Source organism: Suricata suricatta, chromosome 3, assembly GCF_006229205.1.
Source record: "Suricata suricatta isolate VVHF042 chromosome 3, meerkat_22Aug2017_6uvM2_HiC, whole genome shotgun sequence".
NCBI classification, from domain to species: Eukaryota; Metazoa; Chordata; class Mammalia; order Carnivora; family Herpestidae; genus Suricata; species Suricata suricatta.
This window is the reverse complement of record NC_043702.1, coordinates 170,290,325-170,304,638: the sequence shown is the minus strand read 5'-3', so window position 1 is coordinate 170,304,638 and position 14,314 is coordinate 170,290,325.

Below are 14,314 nucleotides of genomic sequence, written 5' to 3'. Positions count from 1 at the left end.
GGGGGGGGAGGGGGGGCGGCCGCGTCCGCAGCAGCGCCTCCCGGAACCTGGCCGGTTAGCGGCGGCTTCGAGGCCATAGTGAGGCATGAGCCGGGGTGGCCATGCTAGGTGTGGGCAGCCTGGCAGCGGCATTGACCGGGGCGTGGACAGCTTCACTTTGGGGCGAGAGACTAGAGCCTGGCGGCCATCTTGCTTTGGGGCAAGCGGGCAGCGCGAGCTCTTCCGGACGGTGGCTTCAGGGCCGTAATGAGGCGAGAGTGCGGGTTCCGTTCTCGAGTGTGAGAACCTGCGTGGCGCCCGAGCTGGCCGGTGTCGACCTCAAGACCCGTCGAAAGGCTGGGGCTAGCAGCCATGCTCCTAAGGGCGGAATAGAGCAAGGGTCGGACTGCCCCGCGAACTTCGGGAAAGGGTCAGGATCGGGGTTTGACCTTTGCCCTGAACTTCCGGTAAATCCGGCCTTTCCGTAAAGATTAGTCCGGAGCGGAGTGCGCTGTTCAGATGACCCCTCGGATTTCATCCTTTGAGCGTTTGCCTTTTGAGCGCCCGCTTCCTGAAGGAAGTGCAGCCAGAGCCGAATTTTGGACTGGTGGGAATTGGGGCTGGGGGGCCGGGGACGTTCTGGAACTGCCAGCAGCCTGCTGATTAAAGGAGAGGTAATAGAGGAGGCCGCGAGGGACCGATTGCGCAAGGCTTTGCGAATTAGTCGATTTTATCCGAAGGGCAGTGAGTAGGCTTCGAAGGGCCTTGGCCGAGAAGGGGACAGTTGTGTTTGCATTTTTTAAAGATCGCTGGTTGCGATGGGGAGAACGGGCAGGAGGGAACGGAGCTACAGGCAAGGAGAACAGTTGGGGAGTCTATCCAGGCAAGAGACGGCAGTGGTCCGCCTTAGAGAAGGTGGAGAAGGCGACTGCAGGTGGAGAAAACTGGGTCGGAAGTGGGGGTGAGGCCCAGGCGATTTCCCAGTGCTCCGACTCGGACAACTGGGGGAAAGTGATGCCATTTTCTGTTTTGGTTTGGGGGAGAGGATGAGTTTTAGGTGCCTGTGAGATGCCTCAGAGACCACTGAATATTAGGTAACGTGGGTTGGAAGCCCAGAGGTTTGCCGTGTGCGTGCCAGCGAGCGTGTGAATGTAGATGGTTGTTGAAGCCTGGGGAGTGGATTAGACGGTCTGGAGAGGAGGGTCTGCATCAGAATGAGATGAGGGACGAAAACCGGAAAGGAGGGCCTGGAGCGGGGGAGACCAGGGGGAAAAGGAATCCAAGAGAGAAGTGTCAGGGAATCTGGTCAAAGTTGTTGAACGTGAGAGATTAGGTCAATGTGGGCTAAACCGTGTCCAGCAAACGGAAGTCCTTTGGTAATTTTGAAGCAACTCGTTTTAGAGATACAGTGGATAGAAACCAAAGTAAGTTAAATTGAGTGACTAAAGGGACAGTGTATAAAGACCATTTTCTGATGGTGTTGACTGTAAAAAAAAAAAAAAAAAAAAAAGCGGAGGGGCTGGCAGTCGTGTGTAGCCTGAGGCTGAATTCCAAAGAAAGGGAAGGAGTTTTAGATTCCCATGGGACAGCTAGAAGTACCAATGGCAATTGAATGTAGGGCTCTGATAGGAGGAGGAGTAAATTAAATGGGAATTGTTACTTGGGGAAAAAGCAAAGGCCGAAGAATACACACAGCCCATTTACACAGGCACTTAGAAATTAACCATGGAGAGCGTTGGCCTGAGAAGGTTGAAATTGATACTTTTTACCTTAGATCCATCTTTACTGTTTGAATTTGTTTTACTGTGTATCTATCTTCTATAGAAAACTACTTTTTTTAAACTCCAGTGATGCATGGATCAGAGACTCGGAATTACTTACGAACATTTCAGGGGTGTTGAAGCTATAGATTTGGGTAAACTCCAGAGAACAGCAGAGGCCTAAAGAGAGTGCTTTGGGGGAATGCCAACATTTAAAGTACAAGTAGAGGGGTGGGGGGCTCAGTTGGATAAGCATCTGACTTCAGCTCAGGTCATGATCTCACGGTTTGTGGGTTCAAGCCCCGCTTCGGGCTCTGTGCTAATGCCTCTGAGCCTGGAGCCTGCTTCGGATTCTCTCTACCCCCCTCCCCCTCTAGCCCCCTCTTTTGCTTGCTGTCTCTGTCTCAAAAATAAACTTTAAAAAAATAAAGTGCAAATAGAAAAAGAGCCCTTGGAGAATCTTTGAAGAGGAACAGCCAATGAGAAAAAATAAAAATGAGGCGATAACAGAATCTGAGGGAAGAGAGCGAGTGTTTCAAGAGGATCACAGTTGTCAAAAGTGTCGGATGTCTTCAGAAAGGCACCTAATAGGAAACATGCTTTTAGTTCCAGACCTAGTTTTCCTGGAAGTTTGGCACAAAGGTCAAATACAGATCATGAACCTTCCCCCGGATACGTAGAATCTGATCCCTGTGCTGTTCCATGTTCCTCCCTTATGCATCATGGCTGCCGGTCCCGTCACTCAGAATCCAGTTCTGACACCACCAGCGTTTCCACACTCGACAGTGCTACCTCTCCCATTCCTTACTGTAGCCCTGAAGCTGCAATCAAGAAAAACTCGTGTTGGGGTACCTTGCTGACTCAGTGGGTAGAGCATGTGACTCAGGAGTCTCAGGGTTGTGAGTTCAAGCCCCACATTCAGTGTGGGGATTACTTAAAAAATGAAAATAAAATTGGAAGTGGATATCTCTTTTTAAAAAGGAAGAAAGGGGGCGCCTGGGTGGCTCAGTCGGTTGGGCGTTGGACTTCTGCTCGGATCATGATCTCACAGTTCCCTGAGTCGGGCTCTGTGCTGACAGCTCGGAGCCTGGAGCCTGCTTCAGATTCTGTGTCTCCCTCTCTGCTCCTCCCCTGCTCATGCTCTGTTTCTCTCTGTCTCAATTTAAAAAAAATTTTTTATAAGAGAAAGAAAGAAGAAAAACCTGTGTTGTCAGAAATGGTGAAGATGAGGAAAGTAGGAGTATAAGTTGGAGTTGAGAAAGTCAAGAAGTAACTGAGGGGGAAAACTCATGAAAAGAAACAGAACTTACTAGAGGTTACATGGATTTTCCTAGACTCACCCAGAATGATAGGGGAGTTGGCACACGGGTTAGTGAATGGGTGCTGGGTCCTCAAGAAGCAGGGGGCTGCAGGGTGGTCGCACCAGTGGTAGAAGCTTCAAGGGGGAATGAGTTTTTGCAAGATGATGGAAGCACAATCTTCCGAAGATGAACAGCTCCTACTTTTTAGAAAAAATTTTTTAACATTTTCTCATTTTTGTGAGAGAGAGAGAGTGGGTGGGGGAGGGTCAGAGAGAGGGAGACACAGAATCTGAAGCAGGCTCCAGGCTCTGAGCTGTCAGCACAGAGCCCGAAGCGGGGCTCGAACCCACAAGCCGTGAGATCATGACCTGAGCCAAAGTTGGCACTTAACCCACTGAGCCACCCAGGCACCCAGAGCAGCCTCTACTTTAGAAGGTAGAAGGGAATGGGGCACCTGGGTGGCTCAGTCAGTTGAGCATCCAGCTTCAGCTCAGGTCATGATCTCAGGGTTCATGAATTTGAGCCCAGTGTCAGGCCCTGTGCTGACAGCTCAGAGCCTGGAGCCTGTCTTCTGATTCTGTGTCTCCCTCTCTCTCTGCCCCTTCCCCACTCATGCTGTATTTCTCTCTGTCTCAATAATAAGTAAAAACATTAAAAAAATTTAAGTATAAAAACATTTTTAAGAAGATTGAAGGGAAGAGCTCTCCATTAGAAAAAGTCAAAAATCTCTCCCGCACTTATTTCCCCCCTGAACCCATGCGAACTCTGTTCCTTTGTAAACAGCCTCCTCTCTATCCTCATTACTTCATAGACTGCTCCCTAGCTTTTCTTTGAGGAAGACACATCAGGACATCAGGTACTGTGATGTATAGGGGGTGGGGGGCACCCCCAAACCATGGAAGTCCACAACAGAGAAAAACAGGTATACTAAAAATGGAATCATCTTCTCTCCATATCCGTATCCACATCCTGAAGTCCTCGGCATCCTGGCAATGTGGACGAACCTCACGATAGTAATTCCTCTCGGTGAGCCCACCTCACTCTCCAGCCTTGGCCCAACCACGGTTAGAGGATCAGCGAGGAGACGTCGTGCTGAGGACGGCCCACTCGGCGGCCAGGGTGTCCGTTGCGGCCTGCGGGGAAAACCATATCGCCTCTTCACTCAGAATGGAAAGCTCAAGGGAGGGATGGGACCCCTCTTCCACTTAACAACTAAGCTTTACAAATCCCAGGCGTGGGGATCACTGCCTGGCCGCTGCCCCTGTCAATCCATTGGTGGGTGCGTTTGTAGGAATGTTTTGTTTGGGGGCCTTGGAAGTTCATTCTCTCAACGTGAAGCCTTGAATGTAATAGGCGTTGACAAGATCATAATGCCACTTTATTTATTTTGTTTAGTTTTTAACGTTTATTTATTTTTGAGGGAGAGAGACACAGAGTGTGAGCAGGGGAGGGACAGAGAGAGAAGGAGACCCAGAATCAGAAGCAGGCTCCAGGCTCTGAGTTGTCAGCACAGAGCCCGACGCGGGACTCGAACCCACAAACCATGAGATCATGACCTGAGCCGAAGTCGGACGCTCAACCGACTGAGCCCCCAGGTGGCCCAATAATGTCGCCTTAAAGCTTAGCAGGTTTCCAGAGGTGAACTGTAAACATGAGCTAAACCATAGAGACCTGTGTAGAAATGGGCACTCTCATGCCTGTCACGTGAAAAACGATTTCGAACACATCAAATTTTTTTGTTAGTCATCGCTAAACAATTTCCCCCCTTGGCCTAACTTCTCCGTCATCTCTACAGTAAAAGCAAAAACTTCATCTCTTGCCTTATGATCTTTTTCTACCCTCTCCTTGCTTCAACTAGAAATTTGGCAGAACTGGGTCACCCCGGTGGCCCCGTGAGTTAAGCATCCGACTTGGTTTCAGCTCAGGTCATGATCTGGCAGTCCTGAGTCTGAGCCCTATGTCAGGCCCTGTGCTGACAGTGCAGAGCCTTCTTGGGATTCTCTCTTTCCCTCTCTCCCTGCCCCTCCCCTACTCATGCGCGCGCTCTCTCTCTCTCTCTCAAGATAGATAAATTAACTAAAACAACAACTCTGGGGAGCTCACCCAATTAAGCATCAGATTTTGTCTCAGGTCTGTGGTTTGTGGGTTCCAGCCCCATGCCGGGCTCTGTGCTGACAGCTCGGAGCCTGGAGCCTGCTTCAGACTCCGTGTCTCCCTCTCCTGTGTCCCGCCTGGGGTTTACCCTTGACCTTCAGCCTTCAGCTGACAGTTCACTCTAGTTCTTGGGTCTCTTGTTAACTGCAAGCAGTTCCTGTTATTCTTTTTCACCCAGACATCTTGTTAGCTCCTAATTTCATTTGAACTTCAAACCTAAACGGAAGCCCTTAGCTAGAATTCCAGTATCCCCTGGCTTCTGAGTGGGACCACAGTCAGTCACTGAGTCCTAATGGCCTGTCTAAGGCTCTCCTTAACCTGTTCCCTTTGCTTGTCCCCCCTGCTCTGACTCACTAATATGACTTAGGGCAAGTTCCTTCACTTCTCTGAACACTTCTCTGTAAAAGGGTAAATATAACATCCACCCCACAGGTCGTTGCTTTCATGGTTATATTAAGTTAATATATATGAACTGTTAGCACAGGACCAAGCCCACGGTAAGTGCTCTGTAAGTGTTATCTAATATTTACGGATTGCAATTTCCAGTAGGTTTCAGAAATGCCTGAGGATCTTTATCAGTGCTCTCTGCTGCCCCCATGTGGATGGCTTTTTCTAAGCCACCGGGTGTCCTACAGGCGATGACAAAAAAATAGCCCTGTTACACCAGCCTCACCAGCTAGCTAATTAGAGAACCAATTCGTTGGTTGATTGGTTGTTCTGTAAATTAAAATGCTTCTATATTCTAGCCCATTCTCTGTCTGTTTAAAAGAACATGGGGGCGCCTGGGTAGCTCAGTTGGTTAAGCTGCCAGCTTTGGCTCAGGTCATCTCAATAGTTCGTGGGTTCAAGCCCCGCCTCGGGCTCTGTGCTGACAGCTCAGAGACTGGAGCCTGTCTTTGGATTCTGTGTCTCTCTCTGCTCCTCCCCCACTCCTGCTCCTTCACACTCTCTCAAAATGAAATAAACATGAAAAAAAGTAAAAATAAAAATTAGAAAAAATAGAACATGTCAGGGGGCGCCTGGGTGGCCCAGTTGGTTAAGCATCCGACTTGAGCTCAAGTCATGATCTCATGGTACATGGGTTTGAGCCCCGTGTCAGGCTCTGTGCTGACAGCTAGCTCAGAGTCTGGAGCCTGCTTCAGATTCTGTGTCTCCCTCTCTGACCCTCCCCTGCTCACAATGTCCAAATAAATAAATAAATAAACTTAAAAGAAAAGAACATGTCAGGAAACCTATGTTTTCTGAAATCAAGATATACTGTCGGGGCGCCTGGATGGCCCAGTCGGTTAAGCGTCTGTTTCAGTTTCAGCTCAGGTCTTGATCTCACAATTTCTTGGGTTTGAACCACACATTGGACTCTGTGCTGACAGTGCAGAGCCTGCTTGGGATTCTCTCTCTCCCCCCCCCCCCGCCCCTCCCCCACTCATGCTGTCTCTGTCTCTCTCAAAATAAATAAAGTTTAAAAATTAAAAAAAAAAGATATACTGTCTATGACATTCTCCTAGTTTGTTAATCTAATGACACTGGCAAAGAATGGCATTTAGTCATTTACTTAACAGATGTATGTTAGCCACCTACTAAAGCAGATGCTGTGATAGGCATATGGGACAAGGTACGCACTGGGGAACAAAACCGACCAGTCTGGGGGCGTCTCGCTGGCTCAGCTGGTGCAGCATGCGACTCTTGATCTCAGGGGTGTGACTTTAAGCCACACATCGAGTGTAGAGACTACTTAAAAGTGAAATCTTCAGGGGCGCCTGAGCAGCCTCTTTGCCTCTTTGATTTCAGCTCAGGTCGTGATCACAGTTCATGAGATCGAAACACATGTCAGGCTCTGCTTCGTGTTTTCTCTCTCCCTCTCTGCCCCTCCCCGATGTGTGTGCTCTGCTCCCTCTCTCAAAATAAATAAAACTTTTTAAAGGATAGTAAAATGAAATCTTTTAAAAACACAGGTATGTCTTCACGGAGCTCACTGTTTATATGAGCATACAGACACTAAGGAAAGAAAATAAATATTCTAAATCGAGGGAGGTGTTATGAAGGAAAAGAACAGAATACTGTGACAGAAAAATGAATAACCAGGGAATCTCTCTCTCTCTCTCTCTCTCCTTTTCTTGTTTAATGTTTTAATGTTTATTTATTTTGAGAGGGAGAGAGGCAGGACGAGTGGGGAGGGGCAGAGAGAAGGAGAGAGAGAGAGAATCCCAAGCAGGTCTGCACCATCAGTCCAGGGCCTGATGCAGGGCTCAAATCCACGAATTATTAGATCATGACCTGAGCCAAAACCAAGAGGTGGACACACAACTCACTGGGCCCCCAGGGGCTCCAGAGAAAGTCTCTTTTTGAAGAGATGACTTGGAAACCGAGACCCAAAGGCCACAAAGGAACCAAGCACCTTGCAGAGAATGGGGAGGAGTGTCCTAGGCTGAGGCCCAAGGGCAAGGAAGACTTGACACTGCATTGTGGCGAACAGCTGTAGGCATCTGTGGACCGCAGTCTTCTTTTCCCATTGCTCATAAATCACTCTTTTTTGGTGGGTGTCATATAGTGTAATAATGGTTTCGGAAATAGACTTTAGTGATTCATCGCTTACATATAACCTCCAGTGCTCATCCGAACAAGCATCCTCCTGAATGCGCGTCACCCATATAGCCCCTCCCCCTCCCGCAACCCTCAGTTCTCTGTATTTAAGAGGTTCTCACAGTTTGCCTCCCTCTCTGCTTTTATCTTATTTTTTCTTCCCTTCCCCTATGATCATCTGTTGTGTTTCTTTTTTTTTTTTATTTTTTTAAATGTTTTATTTATTTTTGATACAGAGAGAGACAGAGCATGAGAGGGGGAGGGTCACAGAGAGAGGGAGACACAGAATCCGAAGCAGGCTCCAGGCTCTCAGCACAGAGCCCGACGCGGGGCTTGAACCCACAAACGTGAGATCTGACCTGAGCCGAAGTTGGAGGCTTAACCAACTGAGCCACCCAGGTGCCCCTGTTGTGTTTCTTAAACTCAACATATGAGCCAAGTCATATGATATTTGTCTTTCTCTGACCGATTTATTTCATGTAGCACAATACACTCTAGTTCTATACACATTGTTGCAAATGGCAAGATTTCATTCTTTTAGATGGCCGAGTAATATTCCACTCTGTGTGTGTGTGTGTGTGTGTGTGTGTGTGTGCGCGCGCGCGCGCGTGTGCATGTGTGTATCACATCTTCTTTATCCATTCATCGGTTGATGGATGTTTCGGTCTCCCCATAATTTGGTTATTTTTTATGGCGCTGCTATAAACATTGGGGTTCATATGCCCCTTCAAATCAGCACTCCTGCATCCTTTGGATTAATACCTAGTAGTGCAATTGATGGGTCATAGGGTAGTTCTATTTTTAATTTTTTGAGAAACCTTCATACTGTTTTCCAGAGCAGCTGCACCAGTTTGCATTACCACCAGCCATGCAAAACGGTTCCTCTTTCTCCGCATCCTCGCCAACATCTGTTGTTGCCTGGATTGTTAAATTTAGCCATTCTGACAGGTGCGAGGTGATAGCTCATTGTGGTTTTGGTAAGCCACTTTTTAATAAACGTTCTATAATTTTATTATGAATCAATCATCTTTTTTTCAGTTTCCAGAATTCACCATCTAGAATGTCCCTCTTTGAAAATATGGACATTTGCTGTATTGTGAGTTCTTCAAATTACATAAAGGGGACACAATTTCACTTACATAATACTTCTGATTTCTAGAATACCATGTGTCCAGGGGCTGAACTCATTTAAAATGCTAAGGATCCTATCATTTAAAATGCTAAGGATCCTAAAATACTGTTTCAGTTTATCATTAATGAACTTATATCTAACAAAAAGAATTTTCCTCCTTCCTCATTTTACATCATTTCTTCATGTTCCAAGCTTTAGCTATTTATATACATCTCTATATAGCTAAAATAATAATATAATTAGTATTATTACAGAAGTTGTCTTATTTACCTAGATAACTCATGAGGATCAACTTTAAAATTACAGCAAATAATAGTAGAATTTAGTAACGTGGGAGGAAAGTAAATGTAGAAATAAATATCCTTTATATATATAAACAGTAAGTTAAAGATGTAATTAAAGAAAAGACTCCATAGCAACAAAACAGATAAAATGCCTAGGAATAACCTTAACAAGAATGTGCAAGATCTGTATGAATTTTAAAATGCTACCCACATAAAAGAAAACTTGAACAAATGGAAAGTAACATCATGTTCTTGGATAGAGAGAATATATAATGATACCACTTTCCCAAAGTTGTCTATAAACTTAATATGATCTGTAGAAAAATATTGGCAGGAGGTTTTAAAGTAAAACAGGCTTATTTTAAGTTCACATGGAGAAATAAAACAGAATTGAAAGGAAAATCCTGGAAAAGTAACAAATAGTAGCTACTCCAACCAGGTTGAGTAGGGGCTCCAGGCTGGCTCAGTCCATGCAGCGTGCGACTCGTGATCTCAGGGTTGTGGGTTCGACCCGCACATTGGATGTAAAGATTACTTTAAAAATCTAGGGGCACCTGGGTGGCTCAGTTGGTTAAGTGTCTGACTGTTCAGGTCATGATCTTACAGTTTGTGGGCTCAAGCCTCACATGAGACTCTCCACTGTCTGGTCAGAGCCTGCTTTGGATCTTCTATCCCCATCTCTCTGCACTTCATCCTTTCTCACTCTCTCAAAATAAATAAATAAACATTAAAAATAATAAAATAGGGGCTCCTGGGTAGCTCAGTCAGTTAGACGTCCTGCTTCAGCTCAGGTCATGATCTCACAGTTCGTTGGTTCGAGCCCCGCATCGGGCTCTGTGCTGACAGCTAGCTCAGAGCCTGGAGCCTGCTTCGGATTTTGTGTCTCCCTCTCTTTCTGACCCTCCCCTGCTCACACTTTCTCTCTCCCTCTCAAAAATAGATTAAAAAAACATTTAAATTTTTTTAAATAAGGAGTGAATGTGTGTAGATGTTGGTAAACACATAGGATCAATCTGAAAGGACACACACACACACATACACACACACACACACACACACACAACTAGCTGGAGGAGAGGGGCTCCTGGAGAAGAGAACTAAACAGCCAAGGAATGAGGGAAGAAGGAGACTTACATTTGACTCTACATCCTTTTGTACCTTTTGAATTCTGAGCAGGTGCATGGATTAGCTATTCAAGAGCAGATATTTTAAAACTATATGTATATAAAATTTTGTGTTCTGATGTCTACTTCATAAATATTTTCATATAGCATACTGCATAGAATTAACATAGTGTTAATTGTTCGTACGAGCATTCTCTCTCCTCCATGATAAATAATGATCTGGATATTTGCTGGTTAATATGGTATTTCCTCATGGCTTCTGGCTTTACTTGTGCTCTTGTCCGCCTGGAACTCCATACTTCCGCTTCTCTCTCCTTGCCAGCACATCTGGGGGCTTCATCCTAAGAGCTGGGGTTCAAATGCCATCAGCCTCACCCTGTTCTCTCAGCATTGTCACTCAGACAGTATTTTGTATGTCTCCAGAACAGAGATTTTTAAAATTTTATGGTAATTGTCTGCATATTAGTTCCTCCTCCCCAATAAAAAAAGATGTCTTTTCATCTTTGTGAACCAAATCCTCTGGCACCCCCAGATCTTCCGAAGTGAAGTCACATTAACAGTGAAACTCCAAGTCCGTAGTTCCAAAGTTCCCATGAGGGATACCAACACCACAGGGTGTTGGGCTCCTTCCAGGGAGGAGGTCAGTCGTCTCCCACGGGTTCCTGGGGCTCTGCCTGCTTGGTTCAGAACCACCAGACTCTGTTTCCAGAAGCACGAGTTTACTACTGACAGCTGTCTGCACCTTTGGAGTCACCAACAGCCCCTGCCACCAGCTCCAGCTCCGCAAATCCCAGCTGTTCTTTTTATTCTGGCCCCGGGAACGGGAGAGAGCCAGACGGGCTGGTTAAAGACGTGATCTCTAGAGGCAGACCGGGCTGGCGTGAATGCCAGCTCCACCGTTTACTGGCTGTGTACTTTAGGGCTTGCTTGCTTCTTTCCTCCCTCCCTTCCTTCCTCTCTCCCTCCGTTTCTATCTCTTTCGTTCTTTCATTCTGTCTTTCTTCCCTTCCTTCCTTCCTTCCTTCTTTTCTTTCTTTCTTTCTCTTTCTCTTTCTTTCTTTTTCTTTCTTTCTTTTCTTTCTTTCTTTCTGTCTTTCTTTCTTTCTTTCTTTCTTTCTTTCTTTCTTTCTTTCTTTCTTTCTTCTTACCTTTTTTCAATGTTTATTTACTTGGAGAGAGAAAGTGAGCGTGTGCAAGTGGGGGAGGGGGAGGGGCAGGGAGAATGGGAGGAGGGAGAAAACTCCAAGCCAGCTCCACATTGTCAGCACAGAGCCCAACCCGGGGCTCAGGTTTATAAATCCTGAGATCCTGACCTGAGTTGAAATCAAGAGTGGGACTGCCCGTCACCCAGCACCCCAGGGCTTGCTTTCACTAAGCTGGCGACTGGGGCTCACTTTCTTCAAATGTAAATTAGCATAATGGAAGCGTCTCCCATAAGGTTGTTGCCAGATTTAAAGGAGTTAATTTTGCAAAAAGGCTTAGGACAGTGCCTAGCACCACATAAATGTTAGTTATTATGGTTCTCCTTACCAAGTGCTTTTGCGTGCAAATCCAATTTTCCACAGCATAACAGAGACCAAGTTATAATTTACAATAATTCTTTGCTAGGCAATAACAGAGAAAAACTTGGCTGCCCATCTACACTTACCCTCTTTAGGGCGGCTCGCTCCCTATAACATTTTGAGGTGTCTTGACCAACCGAGCCACCCAGGCACACCAGATTCAGACTTTAAAAAACAGCTTTTTGGTGCTTACCTTACACCCACTAAGATTTTTATTTACTTATTTTTAAAATATTTATTAGGTAATGTCTACACCCAATCTGGGGCTCAAACTCAACCCCAAGATCAAGAGTCATATGCTCTTCTGATTCAGCCAGCCAGATGCCCCAGATTTTCATTTATTTTTAATTTTTTTAAATGTTTGTTTGTTTCTTTGTTTGTTTGTTTGAGAGACAGAGAGAGACAGTGCAAGCAGGGGAGGGTCAGAGAGAGAGGGAGACACAGGATCTGAAACAGGCCCCGGGCTCTGAGCTGTCAGCACAGAGCCTGACACGGGGCTTGAACTAATGAACCATGAGATCATGACCTAAGCTGAAGCTGGATACTTAACTGACTGAGTACCCTTATTTTTAAATTTACTGACTGAGGGGTGCCTGGGTGACTCAGTCGGTTAAGCGTCTGGCTTCGGCTCAGGTCATGATCTCAAGGTTGGTGGGTTCCAGCCCCACATCGGGCTCTGTGCTGACAGCTCAGAGCCTGGAGCCTGCCTCAGATTCTGTGTCTCCCTCTCTCTCTGACCCTCCCCTGCTGGTTCTGTCTCTCTCTGTCTCTCAAAAATAAATTAAAAAAAAACAGAAAAAAATTAAAAATAAATAAAAATAAGAATAATAAAAAATAAGTAAAAATACTGATTGAGCACCCACTTTGTGCTGGGCACTGCAGTATAGTATTACATTTCAGAAATACAGCAATGAACGAGATATGTTCACTAGTCCCTACCTTGAACTTCCAGTCTTTCAAGACAAACAACAAAACGTGAGGAGTCCTTAACTCAGGGGATGTGCTCTAAGGACTAGAGGTCTTCTGGCTGAAGTTGAGCGATGGCAGGTCTGCACTGATTGTTTTTGTATTTTGAGATTCCAACTTCAGATTTTGTTTGTAACTTTGGCTCTACTACTGCAGAAAGTTTGAAAATTACTGCTATATATTAAATCTGAATTTCATCCTGAAAGCCTGTTATGTTAACGAATGAATGAACGGAGGAACAAAGAGAGATTGCATATACAGTTGCAGCCTTACAAATATTATTATCCTCCTTTTAAAACATTATTTTCAGGGGCACCTGGGTGGCTCAGTCAGTTGAGCATCTGACTGGGGCCCAGGTCATGATCTCACAGTTTCATGAGTTTGAGCCCCTTGTTGGGCTCTGCACTGACAGCTCAGAGCCCAGAGCCTGCTTCAAATTCTGTCTCTCTCTCTCTCTCTCTGCCCTTCCCCGTGTTGTGTTCTGCCTCTCTCTCTCAAAAATAAATAAACACTTAATAAAACATAGCAATAGAATTATAAAAATTTTTTTCAGTTTACTTGTTTATTATGAGAGAGAGAGAGAGAGAGAGAGAGAGAGAGAGAAAGAGAGAGGGAGGGCGGGGCAGAGAGAGGAGAGAGCATCCCAAGCAGGCTCCTTGCTGCCAGCACGAGCTGGATGCAGGCTCAATCTCACAAACTGCAAGGCCGTGGCCTGAGCCGAAATCAGGAGTTGGACACTTAATGGAGCCACCTAAGCACCCCACTGTCCTCCTTTTACATGTGAGAAAATACTATTCACATCATTACTCTCCAAAATCTTTCCCCCAAAACTAACTAACTAATTAACTAAGGAATAACTAACAAATATTTTTCTATATATTTAAAGTGATGATTTGATATGCTTCCGTAGTTCATTCTTTGTATGTGTGTGTGGTGGGAACGCTGAAGATCTGCTCTCAGCAACTTTCAAATATGCAATACCACAGTATCAGCTGTAGTTATCACATGGTACATTAGATCCTTGGAATTTATTCTTTTTGTTAGAAAGCTTGCACCATTTAACCTACATTTCCCCATTGTCCCCTCACCCCATCACCAAAGTCTTACAACAATTAATTGCAAATCCTCATTCCAGATCTCTGTAATCTGTACCACTCCACAGTGCCTACACCCAAAAGGGAATAAATCTTTACTGCTAGTCAGATATTGCAAAGCTTTGCCTTTGCTTTATCCAATATGTAATGTTTTTACGAAAGAAATATATGGCATATTAATAAAAGACAAAAACCACAGCATCCTAGTGAACACAAAAAAAAGCATTTGGAAAAAAATCCAACACCCATTCATGATAAAAACCCTCAACACCAACACAAGGGAACTTTCTTAACCTGATGAAGGGTATCTATGAAGAGTTTACAGCTAACATCGTAATGAAAAAAAAAAAAAACAATGCTTTTCCTCCTAAAATCAGA